General features: G+C 38.7%; 1 protein-coding gene and 1 pseudogene across 5 annotated transcripts in view; one reads left to right on the top strand and one right to left on the bottom strand.

The window, feature by feature from the left end:
- fbln2 (fibulin 2) overlaps positions 1–27,249 on the bottom strand; it is a 390,205-nt gene that overhangs the window by 29,399 nt on the left and 333,557 nt on the right. The gene's annotated exons all lie outside the window — the stretch shown is intronic.
- Positions 7,563–25,368, top strand: LOC118799342 (annotated as a pseudogene).

Below are 27,249 nucleotides of genomic sequence, written 5' to 3' on the forward strand. Positions count from 1 at the left end.
GTTAACAGCATTAATTGTATGCTGGAATTTTTTTTTTCCTTCTTTATTTATGTTGGAAGCATTGCTATCTATTGAGGTATTTGAAGCTTAGCTGGTTAACTTTATCTACAGTAAGTGTTAAATTTAGTTATATTAATTCAGCTGCATGAAAAAAAAAGTGGATTTCCAGTTCTTGGAGTAAATTCAAATAATAATCACTCAAGTAGCTTATACAGTGGAGGAAATAAGTATTTGATCCCCCACTGACTTTAAAAGTTTTAATACAAAAAAATAAATGAAACGTCTCATAATTTTATGCCAGCTTTATTTTAACAGTGACACATAGAATATCAAAAGAAAAACTGAGAAAATTACATGAAATGAGAAATAAAAATTAATTTGAATTTCATTGAAGGAAATAAGTATTTGACCCCCTAGTAAAACATCATTTAATACTTGGTGGCAAAACCCTTGTTGGCAAGCACAGCAGTCAGATGTTTCTTGTAGTTTTTTGTAAGGTTTGCACACACTTCAGGAGGTGATACGAGGTGATATCTTGCATGGAGCTCCAGGCCTAGGTCGATTGATAGTAATGTTGTACTTCTTCCACTTCCGAATAATTGCACCAACAGTTGTCACCTTCTCATCCGGCTTCTTACTTATGGCTTTGTAGCCCATTCCAGCCTTGTATAGGTCAACAATCTTTTCCCTGACATCTTTAGACAGCTCTTTAGTCTCTCTTTAGCCCATGGTGGAGATGTTGGAGTGTCACTGAGTCTGTTGGCAGGTGGCCTTTTATACAGGTGACAATTTGGGACAGGTGTCTCTCATGCAAGTAATGACTTCACTGAGATTAGGGTGTGTCAGTGGTCTGTGGGAGCCAACATTAGTCATGGTTTTTAGGGGATCAAATACTTATTTCCCTCAATGAAATGCAAATTATTTTTTTATTTAAATATTATTTCATTTTCTAGATTTTCTTTTTGATATTCCATCTTTCACTGTTAAATGAAGCTACCATAAAAATCATAGACTGTTTAATTATTTGTCAGAGTACAAACTTTCAAAATCAGTGGGGGATCAAATACTTATTTCCTCCACTGTATATATGAATAAAACGATCTACCATTTACTTTTTTACAATCAAATTTTACTCAGCTGGTTTGGACAGGTCAGGATGTTTAAGGACAGGGGCTTTCTCTGCTGGAGAACACCAAGCTAACTTTTTAGATGCTTCCCTAAGGAGAGCTGTGAGGGGTGCGGCGATCAAACTGAATTTGAAAATAAACCTTCTGTAGAAATTGGTGATCCCTAGGAAACTTTGTAGCTCTTTTATGTTGGTGGGAGTTGGCCAGTCTACTACTGCTTCAACCTTTTTGTCATCCATGAGAACCCCCTGTGTGCTGATAACATACCCTAATAAAATTCGTCTCTCCTTTGATGAACAGGTTGTTTTCTAGCAGGCATTGTTGACGAACTTGTTGCAGGTGTGTGTCATGGTCTGGAAAGTAGATCAGAATATTATCAATCTAAGTGATCACGAATCTCCCTATCATGTCCTGAAGCACGTCATTTATGAATGACTGGAAAACAGAGGGGTCTTTAGAGAGCCAGAAAGACATGATGGAGTATTCATAGTGCCTCCTGGTGGTGATGAATGACATCTTCTACTCTTCACTCTCTTTGATACTGATCAAATTGTAGGCACTATGAAGATCAAATTTAGTGAAAAAACAAGCTCCACAAAGTTGTTCAAGGGCTACTGGGGTAAGTGGCAAGGGAGAGGCAATTTTTTTTTAGTGATGTCATTGAGAACTTGATTGTCTATACCATGTCTAAAACCTCCATCCTAACAAAAAGAACTCTGAAGCGGCTGGGGACATGGACGGATGGATAAACCCCTGGGCTATGACCTCATCAATGTACTGCCCATGGCTTTCTCTTCTTCTTGTGTTAATGGATAGACACATGACTTGAGCAATGTGACACCTTCTATGATATCTGTCAAGCAGTTGTAAGGATGGTGCGGGGGAAGCTTTGTAGCATTCTTTTTGTTGAAGACTTCTAGTAAATCGAAATATTCACATTCCATTGATACAGTGAGTGTAGTCTCTGGATTTTCAATGGTGGTAGAGCAGACTCTGAGTACAGGGGATGTGTGGCAATTAGTGTAACAATAATCTGACCAAACTGTGATATCGCAGGAAGACCATGAGATCTGTGGGTCATGTTTTTGCAGCCAGGGAAGACCTAAGATCATGGCAAACTCAGAAGTCTATAACCAGAAAGGGCAGAGTTCTTTCTAAATGAAGCTAGACTTTAGTTGAGCAGGTTCTGTGATGAAGGAAATGGAATCCAATCTGACTGGTCCTCCATCCAGAGTGGCGACCTTGAGAGAAGTCTGGAGATCCTGGACTGGACTTGGAGTTGTGCCACCACATCTGAACAGAGGAAGTTCTCTTTGGCTCTTGACTCAATTAATGCTGTAACCACAAAAGAAAATGGGTGGTAGCGGATGGTGACTGGGACGAGTACAGACTTCAAAACCAACCTCTTTGTGGGAACACTCACCACATTAGCACATAGATTTAATTCCATGCACTTTGCCAGGGTTGGTGCTGTAGTGTTTCCTGTAGTGAGGGTCCAGCTTGTTGGCGCTCTGTCACTAAAGGCAAATTTTCCCAGTTCAGTAAAAACTCTCTGTACCTGGCATGTGATCCAACCACTGGAGTGAGTCTGATAAATACCATTATTTACAGATATCATTGAAGTAATATATGCTGACATACGGCCTGTTTTATAAATAAAAATAAACCAGTGTGTTTCCCGCCGTGTTGCTACTGAGGGCCGACCAACATTTTTATACAGTCTGCAGTGATGAGTGTTATAAGGGTTTCCAGTGATGAACCTCAGTGCAGAGTGATAGACTGAGTCCAGTGGTTTGAGGGAACAGGCAGATGCATGTTTGTAAATTACATCATCGCTGTCCATGACTGATAGTAAGGTTGCCTCAACAATTATTTTTCTAAACATACATGAGAAAACAGGATTCATTTATATATAGGTAACCGAGCTTCTGTCTACATTTGCCAACCAATTTATTAATATGGGGTTTAAATGTGAGTTTATCATCCAGCCATATGCCAAGGTGACTCTTTCAATGTTGGATCCTGCCAGGGTAGTGATATTTACAGTATTAAAATCAGCATTAAAACAGCATAAACTTAGTTTTCTTAGCATTTAAAACCAGTTTGTCTTTACACAAAGCAACCTATAGGGCGTTAAATGCGCATTGCAGTTTTCTTATTGCAGCATAAACACAGTCAGCTGAACAGTATAAAGCCGTGTCATCTGCATACAGTTGTACTTTGCAGTCTGAGGCAGAGGCAGCAAGTCATTTATGTATATACACATAAATAACTTGCTGCCTCTGCCTCAGACTGCAAAGTATATATATATATATATATATATATATATATATATATATATATATATATATATGTGTGTGTGTGTGTGTGTGTGTGTGTATATATATATTTTTTTTCTTTTTCTTCTTTTTTAAATAAAACTGAAAATTGAAACTTGTACTTCTTTGGATATAGTCAAAAAATCTGATTTGCAATTACTCTGTGCTGCGCATTGTTGTCTGTCTGAAAGGTAATTTTGGGTTCATTTTAATGCATTTGCATCAAAGCCAAACTTTTGTAAGTTCCTTAAAAGAACAGTGTGATCAACTGTATCAAAAGCCTTTAACTAATCAATAAAAATGGCAGCATAATGCTTCTTCCTGTCTATGGCCATATAGAGATCATTTAAAACCAGTGTGGCAGCAGAGATGGTGCTGTGTCTTTTTCTAAAGCCAGATTGATAATTAAACAGGATAGAATTTTCATATAGAAATTATCTAAGTTGACTATTTACTAGAAACTCAAAAATTTTAGCTAAACAGCAAATTTTGAGATTGATCTGTAGTTATTTACATCTGCCACCTCACCTCCTTTATGCAGTGGAGTTACATGAGCTATTTTCCAGATCCTGAGAATTCTGCATGATAAAACAGAGAGATTAAAAATATATGTTATGCATTCTAAAATAATTCTGCCAGACGCAAGAAGTAGTGGTCCAGCCCATCTTCACCAGTAGTTTTTTTGTGGATTAAAAGTAGTAAGAGATTTAGAGAGAAGAGCTGGGGTGTGAAGAGACCATGGCTCTGGGTAACAATAGAGTTCATATCAGTTTGACCTGACAGCAGATTTGAATCAGTATTTTCAAAAATGTGCCCAGCTGCAGCAAAATGTGTGTTAAAAGCTCCACAGATTTCCTTCTGATCAGATGATCATCAACTATAATGCTGGTTGGAAGAGTAGAGGATTTGTTTTTAAGGGATTTTACAGTTTTCCAAAAGTTCTGAGTGTTTGTAGAGCTGATAATCAGGCCAAGATAATAATCTGATTTGGCTTTTCTAACTGCAGAGGTACATCTGTTTCTCAGTTGTCTGAATGTGAGCCAATGGTCTCTCTCTCTCTCCGGTGCGTCTGGCAGTGGAGCAAGCTTTATTTCCACCTTTAAACAATGAGGAAAGTTCATTAGTGAACCAGGGACTTGATCTGTCTCTCATTCTTTGATTTTTGTGGGGGGCATGCTTGTTTACCAGCGTTAGAAATGATTTGCTAAAGTGGTTTAGTGCAAAGTCAACATCTGGAATTTCTAGTGTTAGGTGGATTTCACTCATTGCTAAGTCAGATAAAAAAGCTTGTTCATTAAAATGTTTAAAATAGCTTCTAACCACCATCCAAGAGCCTGTTTTGTTCTTGCAACTGTTTCTAATGCATCCAATGGGGCAGTGGTCACTAATGCTAAAGACTGCTGTGGCAGTAATTGTGTCTATTTTATTGTACAGAATTAAGTCTATCAGGGTAGATTTGGTGGGATCCTTCAGATTTGGGTGTGTTGATTCCGTGATTTCCACATATTTCCTTTAAGTAATCAGATGCATTAGAAAGCCAGTTAAGTTTAAAATCGCCCAGGACCAGCATTTAAGAAGCTGTATATTGTGATAAAAGAGTGGCTCTTTCATCAAGTGCAGAAGACATAGCAGAATAATGTATATATAATTAGTTACAAATTACAGTTTTGCACAAAAGCTCCATAGAACCATATTCATTTAACACTCAGTCTTGAGCTGAGTGTTGAACCCTCTAGTGTCTGATCTTCCTGAACTGAGTGAGAATTCTCTAGAATAGAAATTCTCTGGTCTTGTGAAGGACTTATTTATGTCCATCTGCACACTGTCCTGTTTGGTCAGACCCACATGGACACAGCCATTGTTGACTGAATGGAACCAGTGCCATTGGGCTCAGCTCATCTTTATATCAGCGAACTGATCCCAGTCTACATCACAACAGCTGTAATTCTGGCACTTTCACTCACCCTCTATATGCATGTTCTGTCTCATATACATCTGTAAGATAGGCCTTTAAGTGCCCCCACCTCTTTCCTTGTTCTCTCTCTACTCATGTATTTAATAAATTTAATAATTTTCATGTTTTTTTTAATTTAATTAACTTTCATACTCAATTAATTTTGTTAATTTAATAGATTATCTAAAAGCTGTCCAACATCACAGTAATGTTTGTATCAGAAATGCAGTGCAGTGTGTTTATGGGGGCTGTTTCACCTTCACACTGAGACAACACCCCCCATTCACCCCCACTTACAGTATATTATTACATTATTTACACTTCCATTCAGTGTAATTGAAAACTGCACACTCTCTGATAACAGTGCTATAATAAGTTTACTGTATGTACCATCGTACTACAGGACTGTTTCTAGGATGGTCAGACTTTAGGGCTTTAGCTCCAGTGCTGCACATATTTACTGTGCTGCTTTGCTCAATATGAGGAATATAAAGGTACATATTAGCCCCAATTTTGACACATTTAATGAAGGTTTTCAAGGAAGCATGCTGCAATCTGCTACATTTTATCATCATTGTGAAAAAAGGAGTTTACTTGTTCTGTGGTACATGAATGATATGTTTATCTGTCTGATAAGACAATAAAAACAACAAATGAGATAAAAAATGTCATCTAAAGCAGCAAACAGACTGTTTTGCAGAACAAGGACAGAGCAGCAGAGCTTAGTGATGAAAGAGTGGAGATTACAGGAGGAATAATAACAGGCGAAAGACTGAATAAACAAACACGGCTGTACAAAATATATTTGCTCCCACCTTATATTGAGTGTCTGTAATAACTGTGTACTTACATATGAACAAGACATGAAACAACAATGTAACAACCGGTAATGTAATCATTGTTACAGATGGATTACAGCAGTAAAGCTTATGTAATTACACGTATTAACTTCAGTTTTGCCTTTTTACACAAGCATAAAAGACAAAATACTTCATCACTTTTACTAAATTCAATGCTGGTATGTTTTATTAATATCATTAATCAGCTGTGCCAGTAAGCCTTTGCTGTGTCGCCTCCCAATAAGCGGATCTAAGAAGGTCTCTAAGAAGTTCTGATGTCTTGTGAAAACCTGGAGCTTGTTGGTTCCTTGGACTGTTCAGTGCCTTTCTTATTAAGAACTGTAAAGTATTCTTGGAACTACCTCTCACCATCTTCAGTGCTGGTGGTCTGAAAGCAGCCAGGGTTGTACTAAAAGTGACATAGACAAAAGTGTTATTGTTGGATGTTAAATAAAACACTCTAAGTGAAATGGGTACACGGCTCAGTGCAGCTTCATCCTTTAACATATAAACATCACTGTACATCCTGCATGTATGCTTGCAGTCCTGAACTATATGACTGTAATTTATAGTCCCAAACTGCATGTAGTAAAAGGCTCAAAACATATGCTACATAAGACTAAACTCAATATAGCATAAATGCAATCACAGGTGAAGATTTAATGCTGCTGCTATTACAGTATGACAGTAACTGTAGACTGATAAGGAAAACATTCTCCCAGTCAGAGTAAAGACACATCAGCTAAGTTAGGAAATGATAACAGGAAGAGTTGGTGCTTTGGATCAGTGTCCTTCATCCACAAATTACAGAATATCACTCAAATATCTTTCACACGTTTAGAAGTAAAGTTGACCAAAATTTAAAATACTGTTAAATTTTAATGAATTCTTCAAAATTAACTTCACATGTTCTTTTGCTAGAGACTAGTGAGAGATGATGCTGATGTTCCTCTGACCCACCATACATCATTGGTCAATGACAGTAGGCTAAGTATTAGATAAGTAACACCAGACTGCAAAGAGGTAAATTATGATGCTTTGGGTCATACTGTAGGAAGCATCTTGTTCTCTCTCTTCCCTACCTCTCTCTCTCTTTCTCTCTCTCTCTTCCTCTTTTTTTCTCTCTCTCTGTCTCTCTCTCTTTCTCTCTCTCTCTCTCTCTCTCACAGTGTCTATTCTTTCTTCCTGTTTTGCTCTGGTAGGCAGATGTGCTTTGATTGGATGAAAGAGACTTCACTCCTCCTCCTTTTAGAAAAAAAACGTTCAGAGTAAATTTTGCACTTCCTCCTCCAGGAACTGAAATCCAAACTTTTTTTTTTTTTTTTAATGATAATGAAACTCAGCAGTTTGGTTTAATGAACAAAGTAACATAAAGAACTTCAAGAGAGAAACTCAAGGGAGCCTCAAGAGAGAGTGAGTCTCGGTGAGCTCTGACCTCTTTGTAATGAGAGGATATTTAAAAGAAATTACTGAAGTACCACAATGAACTTCCTGACTTGATGACCAGAGACTTTTCAGTCAGAAGATGGAAACGTCCACTCCAGCTCACACCGGTCCTGTTCAGACCAACATGACAACTCAGACAGGAGGAACCGTCTGTGCTCCTGCTCTCCATGGCAACAATATTTAAGGATCATTAAATGTAACAATTATTCAGGGAGGTGAGTGATGTAGGGTAAGAAATTGTGTGAGGAAATTAATAGATCTGTTTGTCTGGCTGAGAGTTTTAGCTTATATGTAAGCTGTATGTGCACAATTGGTGATAAATTATTTATACATCAGTGTGTCTGTTTTATTATTTTAGAGGTGATACACATAAATACAGTTCACTGATTCCAATTAGTTTCAAGTAGCTTTGCCAAAGTTCTGATATTTCCACTCTCCTCCAGGTCAGGAAGGGTCCAGTTCCAGCTCCAGTGCAGTTCAGACTGGAGGCTCTGCTGATGCCCCTGCTCTCACTGAAGGTAATGTGAAGGTAACACATATTCCTAGAAATGTAACAACATTTTGCACTTAATTCATTCAAAAATGTAATACAATGCATGTAAAATGAAGTATTGTAGTGGAATAACAATACTTTATTACATTATTGGGAATTCATTATGTTTTCAGGTTAATCATTTGTAATACCGTATTACCTTATTAGGAATTTATCATATAAGTGACACTTTATTTTCAGTTGTCCTTTTTTAAATGACAAAAATACTCAACAGACTGCAATATATCAACAACATTGATCAAAGATGTAGCAGCAGTGAAGCATTTGAATACATTATGTAGATTATCAACACATTGCCAACATATTTTTAGGTTAGTCAGCTGTAATAATGTTACATTATTGGGAATTTATTACACAAATTACTTTACCAGTAATACTATAGTATATGTAATACTTTTGTCTGATAATGTAACACCGTTTTTTATTTTTAGTCCACATCCTATAGACTATGCATTAAACTTGAGAATATTGTCACTGTACCTTCAGCAAATACTAAAATTAGTAGTATAATTAGAGTATTCTGTATATTTTAAAGCATTAAAAACTTCTAACCTGTTTGCACACTGCCAACAATAAAACACTAAGGCAACCAGAAGTCATTACATTTCACTGAGAGGCAGCATGCTAATATGAATGCTTTCTGGCACAGATTGATGTCAGCAATGATCAAATTATTAGCAGTGAGTTTAATAGTTTAGCCTGTTAAGCATCTCTGGCCAGCTGGAGTGTAAAAAAAAGTAAATTTTACAAACCTGGAAAAGTCAGGAGATATATATATATTTGTAAATATAAACTAATTTGAATTTGATGATTACAACACATTAAAAAAATTGGGATGGGCAAAATGAGGGTGAAAAGTTTATAGAATATTCAAGTTACTCTCTTTTGAAACATTCCACAATAAGCCGTTGATTTAGTAACAGGTGAGGATATCATGTTTGAGTATAAAAGGTGCATCCACCAAAGGCTCAGTCTTTGCAAGCAAAGATGGGTCATGGCTCCATTTTGTGCCAAACTTCATGACAGAATTGTGAAACAGTTCTTCACCATTTCTCAATGCAAGATTGCAATGGATTTAAGTCTTTGCCCATCTACCATAAGTAATATTGTGAAAAGATTCAGGGAATCCAAAGAAATTTCAGTCTACGTAGGGCAAGGCCAGAAACCACTGCATGTGTGTGAATTTCAAACCCTCAGATGCCACTGTGTGAGAAACTATCATGCTAATGGGTTAATATAATATGCTACTGGGTAAAGTATAATCTATGCAGAAACACCGCAGACTGGACAGCTGAACGCGCTTAGAGGAAAGTGCCAACCGCCAGATCTGTTACGTCAGCTAACAGACGCCTGCGCTGACTAGCATCGCACTGAGTGAGTGATGGGGGGAGAAAGGCAGCCATCCCACCCACCCAGAGAGAGCAAGGCCAATTGTGCTCTCTCGGACTCCTGGCTACAGGCGGCTGTAGCATCACCAGGGATCGAACTCACGATCTCCTGATGATAGGGCCAACGCTTAGACGGTTGCGCCATTCGGGAGCCGATCCAGACTTTTATCAGCAAAAGTAGCAAAAACCAACATGTCATGGCATGGGTGACCTGCATATCTGTGAGGGTACTATTGACGTGGAGGCGTATATGGGGTTTGTATAGAGATATTTGCTGCCATCAAGATGATGTCTTTCCCAGGAAGTCCGGAGTTATTTCAGCATGAAAATGCCAGCCCTTTTTGCATTTGCTACAACAGTATGGCTCAGTAGACACAGAGTGTGTGTGCTTGACTGGCCTGCCTGCAGTCCAGATCTGTCTCTTATTGAAAATGTATGGTGCATCATGAAGAGAAGAATCAGACAATGATGACCACAGACTGTTGAGCAGCTGAAATCTTGTATCAAGCAAGAATGGTTCAAGGGTTCATGAGGCTTTATTGTCATTTCAGCTATACACAAGTGCATTCCTCCAGGACCATGTTGCAACACAGAAGCACAAGTGCAAAACAATACAATATACACAGTGCAAACAATACAGTACAATAAATACAAAAACTTACAATAAACACAAACAAAAACAACGCAGGATACTGTACTGCTGTGCAAAGCAGCATGTGGCATACTATGGCATATTAGCAGAAATCCTAGTATATATGAGCATAGCAGTCACTGAGGTAGTAACCAGAGCGACTGCAACAGAATACAATATGTGTTTGATAAAGTCTTCTGGCAGCTGATATTGTTAGTTAAATAAAATGTGTAAAAATGCAATTAGTCAGATACACAAATTATATTAACTGAAGTATTTCAGCATGCAATGTGGCAGTTATTATTAAATACAGTGTCACAGGCATTATCTGGAATTTCAAAAAGTGAGGAGTGAAATGACAACATAATGTCATGTATATGTGTGTTTGTGTGTCTGTGTGGGTATCCTTGATTCAGTCCGTGAGAGTTAAGGAATCTGACGGCTTGTGGAAAGAAACTGTAGTGGTGCAAATGTCCATGATGGAGAGAAGAGAGACCCCGATGATCTTTTCAGCTGTCTTCACTATTTGCTGAGAGGGTATTATGGTCGGAGGTGCCGCAATTCCCAAACGAGGCAGTACCACAGCATGCCCTCTATAATGCCTCTGTAGAAGGTGGTAAGGATGGTGGGTGGGAGATGAACTTTCCTTAACTTTCTCAGGAAATAGAGATGCTTCTGGGCTTTCTTGGTAATGAAGCTGGTGTTCAGGGTGCAGGTGAATTTTTGCACTAGATGAACACCAAGGAACTTGGCGCTTCCAACACTCTCCACAGGGTAGTTGTTGATGGTGAGTGGAGAGTGGTCTCTCTGTGCTCTCCTAAAGTCAACAACCATCTCTTTTGTTCTGTACACATTCAGATACAGATTGTTGAATTTGCATCAGTCTGTCAGTCGCTGCACCTCATCTCTGTATGCTGAGTCATTATTCTTGCTGATAAGACCAACCACATTTGTGTCATGAGCAAACTTTATGATGTGGTTGGAACTGTGAGCTGCTGCACAGTTGTGAGTCAGTAGAATGAAAAGTAGTGGACTGAGCACTGGAGCCCCCCAGGGCAGTGTGCTCAGGCCACTACTTTTCATTCTACTGAGGAATTAAGGTATTGAATGCTGAACTGAAGTCTATGAACAGCATCCTATCATAAGTGTCCTTTTTCTCTAGATAACTGAGGGCCAGATGAAGAGTGGTGGCTATGGTGTCATCTGTAGAGTGGTTGGAGCGATATGCAAACTGCAGAGGGTCCATTGAAGGAGGCTGCTAGGTCTTTATGTGCCTCTCGAAGCACTTTATGATGATGTTTGTGAGTGCGATGAGGCGGTAGTCATTGAAACAAGACGCTGGAGATTTTTTTGGCATGGGAACAATGGTGGTGGCCTTGAAGCACGCTGGAACAATGTCACTGCTTATTGTTGAAGATGTCTGTGAGAACATCCACTAGCTGGTCTGCACATTGTCTGAGCACTTGACCAGGAATGTTATCTGGTCCAGCAGTCTTCCGTGAGTTAACTCACAGAGTTTTCCTCACGTCAGCCGCGGACAGAGACAGTACCTGGTCGCTGGGTGGACGTGTGGTCTTACTTGCTGCCACGTTATTCTGCACTTCAAACTGTGTGTAGAATTCATTCAGTGCATCTGGAAGGGAGGCTTCACGGTCACAGGAGGGAGATGTTTTCCTTTAGTTGCTGAGGGCCTGAATACCCTGTCACATGCGCCGCATGTCACCAGTGTTTTGGAACTGCCTGTGAATTCTCTGAGCGTGTGCGTGCTTTGCCTCTCTGATAGCTCATGACAGTTTGGCCCTCTCTTTTCTTAGGGACGCTATGTCGCCCGCTCTAAAGGTTGAGTCATGGGCCTTCAGCAGTATGCACACCTCAGCAGTCATCAATGCACTTGCAGATATAGCCAGTCACTAATGCTGTATATTCTTCAAAGTTAATAGAATCACTGTCAGCAGCAGCCTCCCTAAGCACACCCCATGCAGTTTGCTCAAAGCAGTCTTAAGGAGCAGAGATGGCTCCTGCTAGCCAGGTATTCGCCTGCTTGTGGACTGGTTTGGAGCATCTGGTGAGCAGTCTGTATGCAGGTAGCAACATTACAGAAATGTGGTCTGAGTAGCCGAGCTGGGGGCAAGGCTGAATTTTAAAAAATGTCTCCATTTTTTTTGGATTTTTTTAAACTCATTCTCATAGGGTTGTTTTGTCACCTACCAGTGCAGAATTGAAATGCATAGCCTTATAAAGGTTGTTATTATAATTAATAGTGAAATCACTATCACGGGTGTAAAATGTCATGCTTGGAAATTAAAGGTCTTGGCTCTTTAAAATTTAGCACATAAAGTGTATGTATTACAATATATAGTGTCTTCTTATTAGAAAAAAAAAAATGAAACTTACATTCAACAGCATGTTTTACTTTTTGTCTCTCAGTAATCAGTGAAGACACTGGTGATAGGCTTTTAATACTGGTATGATACAGAAAGCTCCAACATTGGTATCTCTGTAGGTATAAAATGCTAAATCAAGAAGATGGCACAGACTACACATGGCACAGTTGACATACACTTTAATACCAACACAGAAACACTGATTTATTGAGCTTTATCTGTACATTCCCAATAATGTAATAATGTATTAAGGAGTATAATATAAACAAAGCATTAAATATTTATATTATGGTGTGATTTCTCACTGAACCACACATATGTACATGATTGTACAGAATCCATTCAGTACAGTTTCATCCCCATTAACACATGAAAAAACCCACAGCAAGATGTGGTGTGCAATAATCTAGAACCCTAAAAACTTCCATCTTGAACGCTTCAGAACAGTAAAATTTTTATTGTTCCAATGGTGGCTATTACACATTCTTTTTGTGTGGAAATAAAAACCAATATCCAAACTAATGTAGAAATTGAGAATTAATGAAAGACAGTCCAATTTGTTAATTAAATCACCACAGAATTCCACTTGAAACATTTGCCAACATTAGAAATATGTATTGTCTGTATCGACTTCTCAGGTTTGGTCACTGTATATAAACAAAAATTCGAAAAGAAATTTCATAGCATTAATGAAGGAATCCAATGGCATGGAACATCAGCTCTTCTGAATGAAATCTACACAGAGCTCTACATCACAGTGGGAGGGAGTGGAGAGGTCAATAATGAACATGAGGTCAGACAGATTGAGACAGCAAACAGGAGATCAGCAACACAGGAGAAACCCATCAAATGCAATGTCCTCTTTAAAGACAGACCCATCAGAACTGTTCTGACTAAAGGAGTTGCTGGAATTTGAAAAACAGGCTCTGTGCAGAAGTTCATTCTGGACTGGGCTGAAGGAAAAGCAAATCAGGAAATCCACTTCACATTTCCACTTCCTTTTAGGGAGCTTAATTTGATAAGGAAGGAGTGCAGTCTGATGGAGCTTCTGCATCGCTTTTTCCCAAATATTAAAGGACTAAGATCAATAGACTGTGATGCTTACAAAGTCATGTTCATCTTTGATGGTCTGGATGAGTGTCGAATTCCTCTAGATTTCCAGAACAATGAGAGCTTGTGAGATGTAATAGATTCAGCCTGAGTAGATGTGCTGCTGACAAACCTCATCAAGGGGAATCTGCTTCCCTCTGCTCTCCTCTGGGTAACCTCTCGACCAGCAGCAGCCAATCAGATCCCTCCTGAGTGTGTTGACCTGGTAACAGAGGTACGAGGGTTCAGTGACCCTCAGAAAGAGGAGTACTTCAGGAAGAGAATCAGTGACCAGAGCCTGGCCAATAAAATCATCTCACACATGAAGTCCTCAAGAAGCCTCTACATCATGTGCCACATCCCAGTCTTCTGTTGGATTGCAGCCACTGTTCTAGAGAGACTGTTGGGTGAAGCAGAGAGTGGAGAGATCCCCAAGACTCTGACTCAAATGTTCACCCACTTCCTGATCTTTCAGATCAAACACAAGGACCAAAAGTACCATGGGAAATGTGACACTGATCCTCAGCAGACTAGAAAGATGATTCTGGCACTGGGAAAACTGGTTTTCCAACAGCTGGAGAAGGGCAATCTGATCTTCTATGAGGAAGACTTGAGAGAGTGTGGCATTGATGTCAGAGAAGTGTCAGTGTACTCAGGAGTTTGTACCCAGATATTTGGAAAGGAGTTTGGGCTGCACCTGGGGAAGGTGTTCAGCTTTGTGTTCAGGAGTTTCTGGCTGCTTTATATGCATTTCTGTCCTTCATCAGTAGAGATGAAACAAAACAGCTGACCACTGATCTCTCTGGTATTTTCAGAGAGTCCAAACTGTCAGACTTTCTCAAGTGTGCAGTCGACAATGCCTTACAGAGTGAGAATGGACAACTGGACCTTTTCCTTCGGTTCCTTCTGGGCCTCTCACTGGAGTCCAATCAGACTGTCTTACGCGGCCTACTGACACAGACAGGTAGCAGCTCTCACAGCAAAGAGGAAACAGTCCAGTACATCAAGGAGAAGATCAGTGAGAATCCCTCTCCAGAGAAATCCATCAATCTGTTCCACTGCCTGAATGAACTGAATGATCATTCTCTACTACAGGAAGTTCAGACATACCTGAGGATAGAATATTCATTTTGTCTCCAGAGAACCAGTCTCTCTCCTGCCCAGTGGTCAGCTCTGGTGTTTGTGCTGTTGAACTCAGAAGAGGAACTGGATGAGTTCAACCTGAATAAATATTATCCATCAGATGAGTGTTTTTTAAATCTGCTGCCAGTGATCAAAGCATCCAAAAGAGCTGTGTGAGTATTTTCAGTCATAAATGTTTTACTGCACTGTTTGCTTTATACTGCGCTAATTAGAATATAGCTGTGAAATAGTTACTCTGGTCAGCTTCCAACACATAAGTGATAGTTTTATTGATGAGTGTATGTTTGTTTGTGTGTGTGTTTCTGTGTGATTCTGTGTGTGTGTGACCAAATGTCCTCATAATGAGAGGACAATATGAGATTTTGTGCAAGTTAAGAATGTTTTGCTGGTCCTTATTTGAAACTAGTGTCATTAATTAATCTGTCTCAAATTAAAATATAAGTCTCATAATATTAATAAAAAATAATAAAATAATAATGATAATAATAATAATGCATTTTATTTATAATACATCCAACCAATGAGCACTGTGATAGACTCCAGCACCCCTTGTGACTCAGGAGGATAAATCGCTTAGAAGACAAATGAACAAAATAAATAAATTTACAATGCACTTGTCGTTTGGTTGAAAATCATAAGGTTTAACATCAGGATACTTAGAGGATTTTGGGTGTTTTTTGAGTTGATTTACTTTCTTGATACTTCTGCAGGTCAGTGAAACCACTCTGGTTAGAGAAGGCAGAGTCTGCTGAGTGTTCTTATATGTGTATCATGACTGTATGTCTGTTTTTGTTTGAGTTATGAATGCTAAAAACAGAGGTATAACATCATAGTCTAGAGAGGGCAGGGTCTGCTGATCACTGTGATATGTGTATTATGTCTGTAAGATAAACTATTCTAAAAAAAAATGAAAATAAGCAAGCAGTTATGCACGTGCATGCTTCAAGTTCGAAAAGCTAACAAAAAATACAGAGAAACAGATGAACTACACTCTGTAGAACTACAAAGTGCATCTATATGGTAAGAGAAGCAGATAATATGGACAAAGTGTGTAGAAATAAGGAGATGGCAAGTCAGTGTATATACAGTTAAGTCCAAAATTATTCATACCTATGCAAAATTTTGATTTATAGTGATTTATATTTATCTTTGACCAGTAGATTTCTTCTGGCTGAAAATTACATAACTGACAAAATATGGTAACATCTTGTGATAGAGATATAAAGAACAACCCTAACACTAGTGTAAAGCTGGCCTAAGTGTCAATAAAGAAAAGCTAAATCACAGTGAGACTGAGACCACAAAAGGGCAGTGCGAGTGAATCTACGACCTGGATGCCTCAGAGCTGCGGTGATGCACGTGTCGCGTTGAGGGGAAGAGAGGCCGCTGCTGGCATGGGCTGGAGCAGGGTCCGCAGGTCAAAGGTCAAAGCTGCTGGACGCCTCAGAGCCATGTTGATGCACGTGCCACATTGAGACTTGAAAAACAAACGCAGCTAGATGCAGCTCTTCAATAGTCTAACCTTACAGTTACAACACTAAGATTACTGAGTAAATGAAACAAAACGGATTAAGACACAAGACAAACAACTGACATTTAAGATCTGCAGAACTTAGCTAAAGTGCAAAACGAAGAGAACGGGCTTCTCTACTTGGAGTTTCGTTAAGGTTACATGTTGGCTGTCTCGCTCCCTTCAGGGCCAACTTTCCTTGTCTTTCTGTTTCTTCTTCTCGTTCTCCTAACTGTTTCTCTTTCTTGCTGGCTTTAAAGAAAGAACTTTGAGGGGCAGAGCTAAGGCAGAGCTAAGGTGGGGAAAAGGTTTTGGTTGGTTTGTTAGGTTATATATAATGAATATGCAATTTCTTTGAATGTTGCTCAAGTGTCACATAATCCTTTGGAGATTCTGGGTGTGGTTACACTTAAGTAAAAGAAACTCAGAAGCATGCAGTTTCACATATAAAATATTATTGTTTCCATAGTGACTATTGCAAATGATTATAGAGCTCACAGATCATTATCCCTTAACGTATACCATGATATGGTTACATTCAATAAGTTGAATCTTTAGCCATTCTAGTCATATAAGAAGTAGGAGCTACTTAGAAAAAAGAATTAAATTGTTAAGACAATTTCGAGGTTATACGTCACATTACTATTTCTAAACAATGCTTACACGAATGGTTACATAATACCTCAGAGTAAAATAAGTAAGTACGTAATCATCAATAATTCTGTAGATATGTTGGCAGAAACTCTATGATTAAAGTATACATAGTCACACAAGCTACAAACTGTAGAGTCCTACTTCTAATAACACTACAAGAAGACTTGCCAGAAAAGCAGATATATAAGATTAATGGTGATCACAAAACATATGGGTTGTTTGTCAAACAAAAGAAAAAGAAAAATTATATAATGGGTGAAATGAACATAGTTGTGAATGATCAAAGATCAATACAATAACCTAGATCAGTGAAGAAGGGTTACAATTCAAGAATCAAAATAACTACTAGAATATAAAAGAATATAGTGTAGAAAGTTTGGTACTAATTCCCTTTGGCAGGGATTTATCAATTCACGTCTGACAATGCAATATGTTAATAGTAACAGAGGTGTTCTTCACAGTTTGATAAAGGAAAGGCATTTGATTGATACTTGATTAAAGATCACATTGTGAATAATTTGCTAGAAAGCAGGGCTCTCAGGAGCCTAGCCTCTGCACAGACCCCAAATTTATGATACTGAAGGAATGCACTTAAGAGTATCTGGCCACACCGAGGGGTCTGCTCAGGGATTCGTGAGGTCTCAACAGTCCCCTCACCCAGAGTTGATTGGTGCTCCATCTTTGACCTTTGTTTTAGGCTAGATGTCTCTCTTTGTGGGGGAAGGTGAGATGTATGGGTGTGAGAGAGAGGGAAAGGAATTTTCAAAAGTCACAATTTATCAGTATTCCAAAATTTACTTCAGTGATGTCCAAAGGTCTCTTCAGGATGTTTATAAAGGGGTGGCATGACGTTCCACTACGTTGCCCTTAAACTGTTAGTAAACAGAAAAAGAAAGTCTTCAGACCTCTGGGTCAAAGTAGGTCTGTTCTGAGGTGAGCCACCCCCCTCCCCACTTCTGCACCAGGTTGCAAAGCAAATGGGGGTTGTAAGACATGTCTTTAGCAGTCAGCCATAAATTTACTATTGGTCCTTCTAAACATCCTGCCGCATGCAGATGCAGATCTCACTTTGCTCAAAAAGTTCTGATCAGTTTAGGAATTAAAAACAGCAAATCACGCTAATATATATATATATATATATATATATATATATATATATATATATATATATATATATATATATATATATTTCTTTGTTTATATAGTTTTACTAAATGTCCAAAATTATTTCTTTTTTCAGTAATCAGTGGCAAAGACTTTATTTTCAAACACTCCCCTGGGACTTTGGACCTTTCCTTATTTGCGATGATCTCCAGGTCTTTGAGGTTTAATGGCTTCTTTGCCATCACTCTGGTCTTTAGTTCCCTCCACAAATTCTCAATGGGCTTCAGATCTGGCCTCTGGCTGTGCTACTCCAAAATATTGATATTGTTTTCTTTAACCATTTCTTGGCCACTTTGTCTGTATACTTCAAATCATTATGTCCAACAGAAAGTTTAATGTTACCTAAGGCCAAGTTTTCTGCAGACTGCTTTATGTTTTTCTCCAGAATCTTAATGTAGCCCTCGATTCTCATGATGCCATTTACTTTGACAAGTTTACCTGGCCCACTGGCTGAAAAACACCCCAAAGCATTACACTCCTCCCACTATGTATGACAGTGGGAATGGTGTTCTAGGAGTTGAATAGGGTCAAAAATTGTAAGTAGTGGACCACAAATTCAATATCAATCTGGAAACATACCGCACAGTTATTGTAGAGAAACTAGAAACAAGAGTAGCCAACAGAGAGCACGAAGGGCTAATAGTCAGAAAGAGATGCATAGCAAATGGAACCATGATATGTTTCAATCTATCAGTAAAAACGTTTGAACTACTACTGTTTAGTAGTCGAGCAGACTAATAAAATAACAGGAGAAAGCAATTTAGTAACAGTATTAAACAGACTTTACACCAGGTTACCAAAGCCATTATTAATTAATTGAGAATAATAAGATGCCCTTGCAAATTTACATGCTATGTTGTAATCCATATTCTTCTGTTCATGTAATTGTTTATTAACAGGCAGGCCTGATTTTTTTGTACTGTCGCTCAAGTTGCCTTCATCTTGCTTTAAGTGAGCAAAGTTCAGCAGAGAATCAAGGAGAGGACTTTTTGAAAGAGATTCATTCTTTTAAAAGATCTAACTGATCCAACAAAGATGTGAGTCAAGTGTTTTATTTGTCCATGGAGCCGATGGTAGGGAGTCTAACAAAAGAATGAAAGAATTATTTATAATCTTTAATATTTTTATAATTGATTACACTCTTTACTAGAGAAAATCTAACTGAAAAATTAAATTTAAAGGAAGGGGTTTATGGTCAGAGAAGCTTATAGATCCCTTTCAGATTTCCAATATTAATTCCTGAATTGAAAACAAAGTCTAGAATTTGGTCTTTGTTGTGAGTAGAAACTGTAACCTTGTAAAAAAGGTTAATTTTTTTTTTTGCTGTCAAAGAAATGAGGTGTAATGTGACAGGGATTGCCAACATAAAATTTGATATCACCAACAGGAACCAAGGCTGGGCAAAAAGGGCCTAAGTAAGTTAGAAGTTCCACAAATTCAGAGAGGAAATCAAGATTATGCTTGGGAGGGCAATACATGACAACAAGCAGGTCAGGGAAGGAATAGGTATTATTAAATGCTAATCATTTAAAGGATGAAAGGATAAAGGGAGTAGGACTAGCTATTTTTGTAGTAGCCGATCAGATCTATAAAGAACAGATAAAAGTTGTTTTTTGGTTAAAACGTACACTGCACATATAAATAATCCATCAGCCAAAGCCTGTGATTTGTATCCTCAGACAATAAAAAAATGCTCACGTTGATTGACATACTAATACATGGGTTATCACACTTTAACTGAAACACAAACACTACACATAGGTTTGTCTATGGATAGTTATCAGTGCAGTAGTTTCAATCACAAGAGGTTTGTCCAATTAATGAGCAAAAATGTTTAGAAAGTTACAGCTGTGCCATGCTGTGCACTGAAACTAAAACCAGAACAATAAGATTATGCATATGGGGAGATAAGGACAATATGCTCTGTTAGCTATTTTACCCGACAATTAAATTTGAGCCAAAATGAGCACATACAGACTTTGTAAATGCACAATTTTTTTTGCCTACATTTTGTTACATGTTCACTTGAGTAGATACAGTGGTTGACTTTGTCAGTGTGTTTCTATATGAGAATTCAAGAGATGCTCAAACTGAAAGACAAGCAACCAAAATTTCTAGGCAGAAATCAAATTAATTGTTCATCACTTCAAACAGCTCAATTAGACACTGAATCAGGCACTGCTATCCACCTCCTTTACAATGTATGTTAAATGGCAGCCAATTAAGCTGATATTTGGCTGTATACTTAATTGCAATTATATGGTTGATTAGAGTATTCTGATTATATATTTACGTTCCAAGTTGTGCATATACTTGGGTTTGTGGTAAGAAAAATAACATTTGAATATAATTGATAAAGTAGATCAGAGTTTGCAAACTTCAAATAATATGTTTGAAGACATGATATAATTGCAAACAAAAAAATAGTTTATATAAACACAATTTATGCTACAAAATCATGACCTTGTCAGACGTTTAATTGGAATTAAAGATAGGCAGATTCTGTTATATGATCTAATGGTGTATCATTATTTCCCTCACCGTGGATGTGAGTGTGTTTGTTTGTGTCCTCATGTATCCTCATTTCCTTCCCAGGCTGTGTGAGTGTAATGTCACAGTTGAAAGCTATACAGCTCTGGCCTGAGCTCTTAGCTCAAATTCCTCAAGCCTGAGAGAACTAGACCTGAGTAACAATAGACTGCTGGATTCAGGACTGGAGCTGCTCTCTGCTGGGCTGGAGAATCCACACTGTAAACTGGAGAAACTGAAGTAGGATCATTATTTTATCATTATGTGTGTATCATTGTGTGTGTGATTTAAGTGTTCTGATGTACCATTGTTTCTCTCCCAGGCTGTGTAACTGTAATCTCACAGAGAAAAGCTGTGCAGCTCTGTCCTCAGCTCTCAGCTCAAACTCTTCAAGTCTGAGAGAACTGAATTTGAGTAACAATGAACTGCAGGATTCTGGAGTGGAGCTGCTCTCTGCTGGACTGAAGAATCCACACTGTAAACTTGAGAAACTAGGGTGAGATCACACAGACACCCATTTATAGATCTCCATGAGATTATAACCCAGCAAAACATTTAAACAGAGAGAATGAGATGGATTGAGCCTGAGAAAGAGAAATAGAGAGAGCAAGACAAAGACAAAAGGAAAGAGAACAAAGAGAGACAGGACACAAAGAGATAGAGAACTGTGTATATGGTGCTGTAAGTGTGTGATGGTTTGTGTGATTCTGTGTGTAAGTTTGTGCAGTGCCAATGTTCTGATGTATCATCATTTCTCTCCTAGGATGTACAAGTGTAGTGTCACAGTGGAAAGCTGTGCAGCTCTGTCCTCAACTCTCAGCTCAAACTACTCAAGTCTAAAAAACTGAACCTGAGTCAAAATAAATTATGGGATTCAGGAGTGGAGCTGCTCTCTGCTGGGCTGAAGAATCCACACTGTAAACTGGAGAAACTGGGGTAAGATCATCACTGTATATGTATAAATCACACACAGACTCTGGTATAGTTCTGCAGGGTTTTAAACCAAGATAGAGTGAGACAGTCAATGAAAGAAACAGAAATATGGATGGAAAGAGAGAAGAGAGAATGAGGGAGCGAGAAAGAGGTGAGGGAGTGAGGAAGAGAGAGAAAGAATAAAAAAAGGAGAAACCAGATAGACATTCCTAGAGAGATACAGAGATGTGCAAATAGAAATATAAAAGTAAAGAGGACAGAATGAGATACAGAAAGAGAGGACAGAATGGGATGTGTGTGTGTGAGTGTGTGTGTAATGTCAGTGTTCTGCTGTTTCAACATCTCTACCAGGCTGTATGACTGTAAACTCACAGAGAGAAGCTGTGCAGCTCTGTCCTCAGCTCTCAGCTCCTCTAGTCTGACAGAACTGAACCTGGGATACAATGAACTGCTGCAGGACTCAGGAGTGGAGCTGCTCTCTGCTGGACTGAAAAATTCACATTGTAAACTGGAGAAACTAAAGTAAGCTCATTTTATCACTATCTTTCTCATATACACACAGACTTTCATGGGTTAGCATGGTTTGATAATAAGTAACAGCTTTTCACACATACGAATCAGTAGGACTCCACTTTTCTATAAAATGTTCTGTCATTGCTATCCAGTACAGCATCTGTGAGGAATCCAGTTTGGGGGGAAACACAAAACGCATTCCTTCTACAAATATTGCTGTTTTTCTTTATTAATTAAACATTAAATGAAACTAAGGCCAACTCAATATCCACTGTCTATTTCTTACCATTACAAAAGCTTTCACAAGTATGTTAATACATTCTCATTGTATTCACTGATTAATCACACTTTTTTTGTTCTTCTGAATTTGTTTCTGTTTTTTTTTTTTACTATTTTACAACCTTTTAAAAAAGTATGTGTAATGTCAGTGTTCTGTTGTATAATTTCTCTCCCAGGTTGTGTGTTTGTAATCTCACAGAGAAAAGCTGTGCAGCTCTGTCCTCAGCTCTCAGCTCAAAGTCCTCAAGTGTAAAGGAGCTGAACCTGAGTAACAATAAACTTCAGGATTCAGGACTGGAGCTGCTCTCTGCTGGTCTAAAGAATCCAAACTGTAAACTTGAGAAACTGGAGTAAGATCACTCTATCATTGTGTGTGTATATGTGTGAAATTAGTGTTCTGATGTATCATCATTTCTTTCCCAGGCTTTGTTACTGTAGTCTCACAGTGAAAAGCTGTGCAGCCCTGTCCTCAGCTCTTAGCTCACACTCCTCAAGTCTGAGAAAACTAAACCTGAGTGACAATGATCTGCAGGATTCAGGAGTGGAGCTGCTCTCTGCTGGACTGAAGAATCCACACTGTAAACTGGAGATACTGAGGTGAGATACTATCTCTCTCTCTCTCTCTCTGTCTCTCTCTCTCTCTCTGTCAAACATACACACACAAATGTTCATATCTCTGCATGGTTTTATAATTTAACAATACCATTAAACAGAGAGTGGAGGGAGGTGGATGGTCACAGAAAGGAAATAGACATAAGGAGAGATGGACACCAAGAGGCAGAGACAGCAAGACAATGCAACACAGAGAATAGAGACTAAAGAGAATAGAGATACAACACAGTAAAAAATACAGACAGAAATGCAGGCAGAGTATATAGGGCTATTTATGTGTGAGTGTGTAGGTATGTGTATCGTGCATGTGTGTGTGTGTGTGTGTTTGTGTGTTTGTGTGATTGTGTTTGTATGGTATGGGTTCTGTGTTGTGTATTATGTTGTGTGTGTATTTGTATTCTGATATGTCATATTTTTTCTCATAGGCTGTATAATTGTAATATCACAGAGAAAAGCTGTGCATTTCTGTCCTCAGCTCTCAGCTCAAACTCCTCAAGTCTGAGAGAACTGAACCTGAGTGAAAATAACCTGCAGGATTCAGGAGTGGAGCTGCTCTCTGCTGGTCTGAAGAGGCCACAATGTAAAATTAAGAAACTGGAGTAAGATCATCACATTTTTACATACAACTTCAAGGCAATTTGTATTGCTCATTCCATTTACTTCATTACTCCAAATTTATACCTGAGATATTCAGAAATAGTTGTTTCTGTGTTCTGCTTTTTCCATACTTATAAAAACATAAGAATGGGCATGGAATGTGACATTGTCAAAGATGATAAAACTATAGGCAGTCTGCAATGATGTCAGTACAGGGATGTACATGTCTCTTATTATGTGAAGACAATTCATATAATGGCCATCTCACCTATTGAGACTTTGAAATGGATGGATGCTACACACAGATTTGGGATGGACTTTCTTCCATCTTCTGTCATGGACAAGCCATAATTGATGTCACTATGTATAATTTTTGTCTGAAGTTCACTGAACATATTTGTCTACTGACAAATACTTGGGCCTTCAGTTTGACATCAACTACCTCGACCACTCACACCTTTGTTTTAAGAGTACAGAAATATAAGCAGGAGATATGTTTGATTCTAAACATTTTGTACTTTTGGTTTGGGTGTATGAGTTTACACCAGACTGCACTGAAAAGTTATCCCTGGTAAACCTACTTAGGAGACAAGAATCAATTCCATGGTGATATATTCTTACACATTCTAAATCTGTTTACAGTTAAATTATTGACTTAGAGCCCTAAAGAAGCCTGAACAGATTAAAAGTGCAACCTGTCATTTTTTGTTTAGTGAGTGATTAAAAGAATGTACTCATTTTACTGTAAGTTGTAGTATACATAGGGGCCTGAGCAATGGATTTAGTGCAGCATGTGCTCCTCCAAATTTTATACACTGGATGTCTGCATTACAATGATTTTTTAGTCCTGCTCCCATAGAAAATATGCAGTTTGTCCTGCTCCCATCCACAACCTAAAAATGTTTAACATGTTTCTATCTGCATTATTCACTACTGTAGATGACTCCTGGTGGATCCTGAGGGAGTGCAGGTCTCTAAAAATAAAAAAATGACTTCCAAGTGAAATAACTGTAAGAGCATGAGTTTACACAATAATGTTTTCACTAAATTTTTCAAAATCTTCCATAAAAAAACTGTCACTTGAGAAGTTAAAATGCTGCACATTTTACAGCAATATTTAAGCTGGAACAAGATACACCATAACACTGAAGAGTAGATTTTTAAGAATACTACTCTTGCCAGCAAGAACAGAAAAATATTGCTATGGTAGTGTTTGTGGAGTTGGTTTAATCTTTTGTGGTGGTTTGACAGTTTGGCTAGAAAGCCTTTGTTTAGTGTTGTGTGTGGTCTGTTTTTAAAATATAACATTAAACAATCAAGAAAAAATGGAACTTAGTTTCTTCTGCATAGATTTAATAAAAATATAGTTTTTGTTTTGGTCTAGAGCTGTATTTGTTTCTCTCTGACAGTTTAGCATTGTTTCCAGATAACCATGACAATGAGAGATAGATAGAGAAGTGTGTATGTGTGTTTTTGTGCGTGTTTTTCTGTAAATGTTAGTAGTTTTTCTACTTCTCTCTGCAGGCTGTGGAAATGTAGTATTACAGGTGAAGGCTGTGCTTCTCTGGCTTCAGCCCTAAAATCAAACCCCTTCTGTCACCTGAGAGAACTGAACCTGAACCACAATAAACCAGGAGATTCAGGAGTGAAGCTGCTCTCTGATCTACTTGAAGATCTACACTGTAAACTGGAGAGACTACAGTGAGTTATTGATTTATTGTCTACACACACACCTATGGAGATATTGTGGTGTATGTGAAAAATCTTGAGGTATGATTAAAAATATTTATCACTGAATAAATTAATTTTGATTTCCGATTGTTTGTGTCTTTGTGGTTTTCTGTAAAAATTGTCTGAAAGATCTCATTAAAAACATGATTTAAAAACATGCTTCATATAAGTTACATAAATAAACTTGTAAGGGTTAGGCCCAGGACTGGCCACCATTGATAATGGGAGGGGGTGACATAGTGTGGCTCCTGGCCACAATCCAGCCCACACTACACCTGGGCATGGGGCTTCTTAAGGCCAGCAAGTCACATTGTTAAGCCAACCAGCCAGTAATTTGGGTAGAGGTTCTTGAGTTTATTCTCACAATTTTATTTTCTCTGTAACCTCTCCAGTCTGTCATTTCTCAAGTTGTGGCCTACTTTCAAATCAAAAGAAGGGAAAAGAAATGGCTGGATGTACTTCCAGGGAAGCCTCCCTGCATCCGCTATGCTCCCAGCTCATCAGCAACCCTTTGGCACTAACAGACATGTCCAACCCATATCATGTCACAAGCTTTTAGGGAATGATCAGCTCTGTCATGAGTAGCAAGGTCATCACCTGCCACCCCCAGGCCTCTAGGATGTTCCTCAATACCACTATTTTGTGGGGGCAAGCCAATGGGGAATGCCTCAGGGCTTTTAATGATGAAGGGAATTTTCATCAAACTAGTCAGGGATTTTGGGTTGCCCCTCAACTCATTGAACCACATCTTGCCTGTATTAACAATTGACATTTGGTCCTTTGGGCCTGGAGTGGTCTCGCTACAGACTTGACCACTAACGAAGATGGCGCTGCAGAAAGCAACACTGGTTGGGAGCTCTGTCGTGTATTGTTTGTTTATACTGTTGATCTGTGAATCTTCACTCCTTAGGGAATAAATTGGACAAGCTTTCTCTTCTAAACAGAACTAACAAGGACTTTTCTCTCACTGCTGTACTGTGCTTCACTGAGTCTTGGCTCACTGAGTTGACCCCAGACAGTGTGCTCCAGCTCCATGGCTTTAACCTCTACAGAGCAGACTCCATGGAGCTCTCAGGCAAGAAGAAAGGAGACAAATCTGCTTTTACATCAACCAAGGCTGGTGTACAGATGTCACAGTGTTAATGAAAACATGCAGCCCAAACCTGGAAACACTTTCTATAAACTACAAACCATTTTATTGTCCGAGGGAATTTTCATCTATCATACTCATAGGAATATATATATATATATATACTACCCCAGGTGTGTGTGCACACGGCACTGCATGCTCTCGCAGACCAGATCACCAGTGTGGAGCTCAAACACACAGACTCAGTTTTTATCATTTTAGGGGATTCAGCAAAGCGCAACTCACCAGCGAACTGCCTAAATACAAACAGCATGTTACCTGCCCCACCATGGAGGGTAATATTTTAGATCACTGCTACACTGTGTTAAAGGGGGCCTATCACTCTGTTTCCCGTGCTGCTCTGGGCCTCTCCGATCACTCGCTAATCCACCTCCTTCCAACCTATAGGCAGAAGCTCAAGTGTGCCAAACCTGTAGTCAACTCTGTGAAGAAGTGGACCATGGAGGCTAAAGAAAGGCTTCAGGACTGCATGGAATTAACAGATTGGAGTGTGTTTGAGGATGCTACAGGCAGCCTGGATGAATATATGGATACTGTGACATCCTCCATCAGTTTTTGTGAAGACACCTGTGTTCCCACCAGGACTCGCATTAAATACAACAATGACAAGCCCTGGTTTAATGCCAGACTGAAACAGTTATGCCGGTCTAAAGAAGCAGCGTATAGGAGTGGAGATCAGGCTCTGTACAATCAGGCAAGGAACAC

Source organism: Colossoma macropomum, unplaced genomic scaffold (genome assembly GCF_904425465.1).
Source record: "Colossoma macropomum unplaced genomic scaffold, Colossoma_macropomum, whole genome shotgun sequence".
In the NCBI taxonomy this organism is placed as follows: domain Eukaryota; kingdom Metazoa; phylum Chordata; class Actinopteri; order Characiformes; family Serrasalmidae; genus Colossoma; species Colossoma macropomum.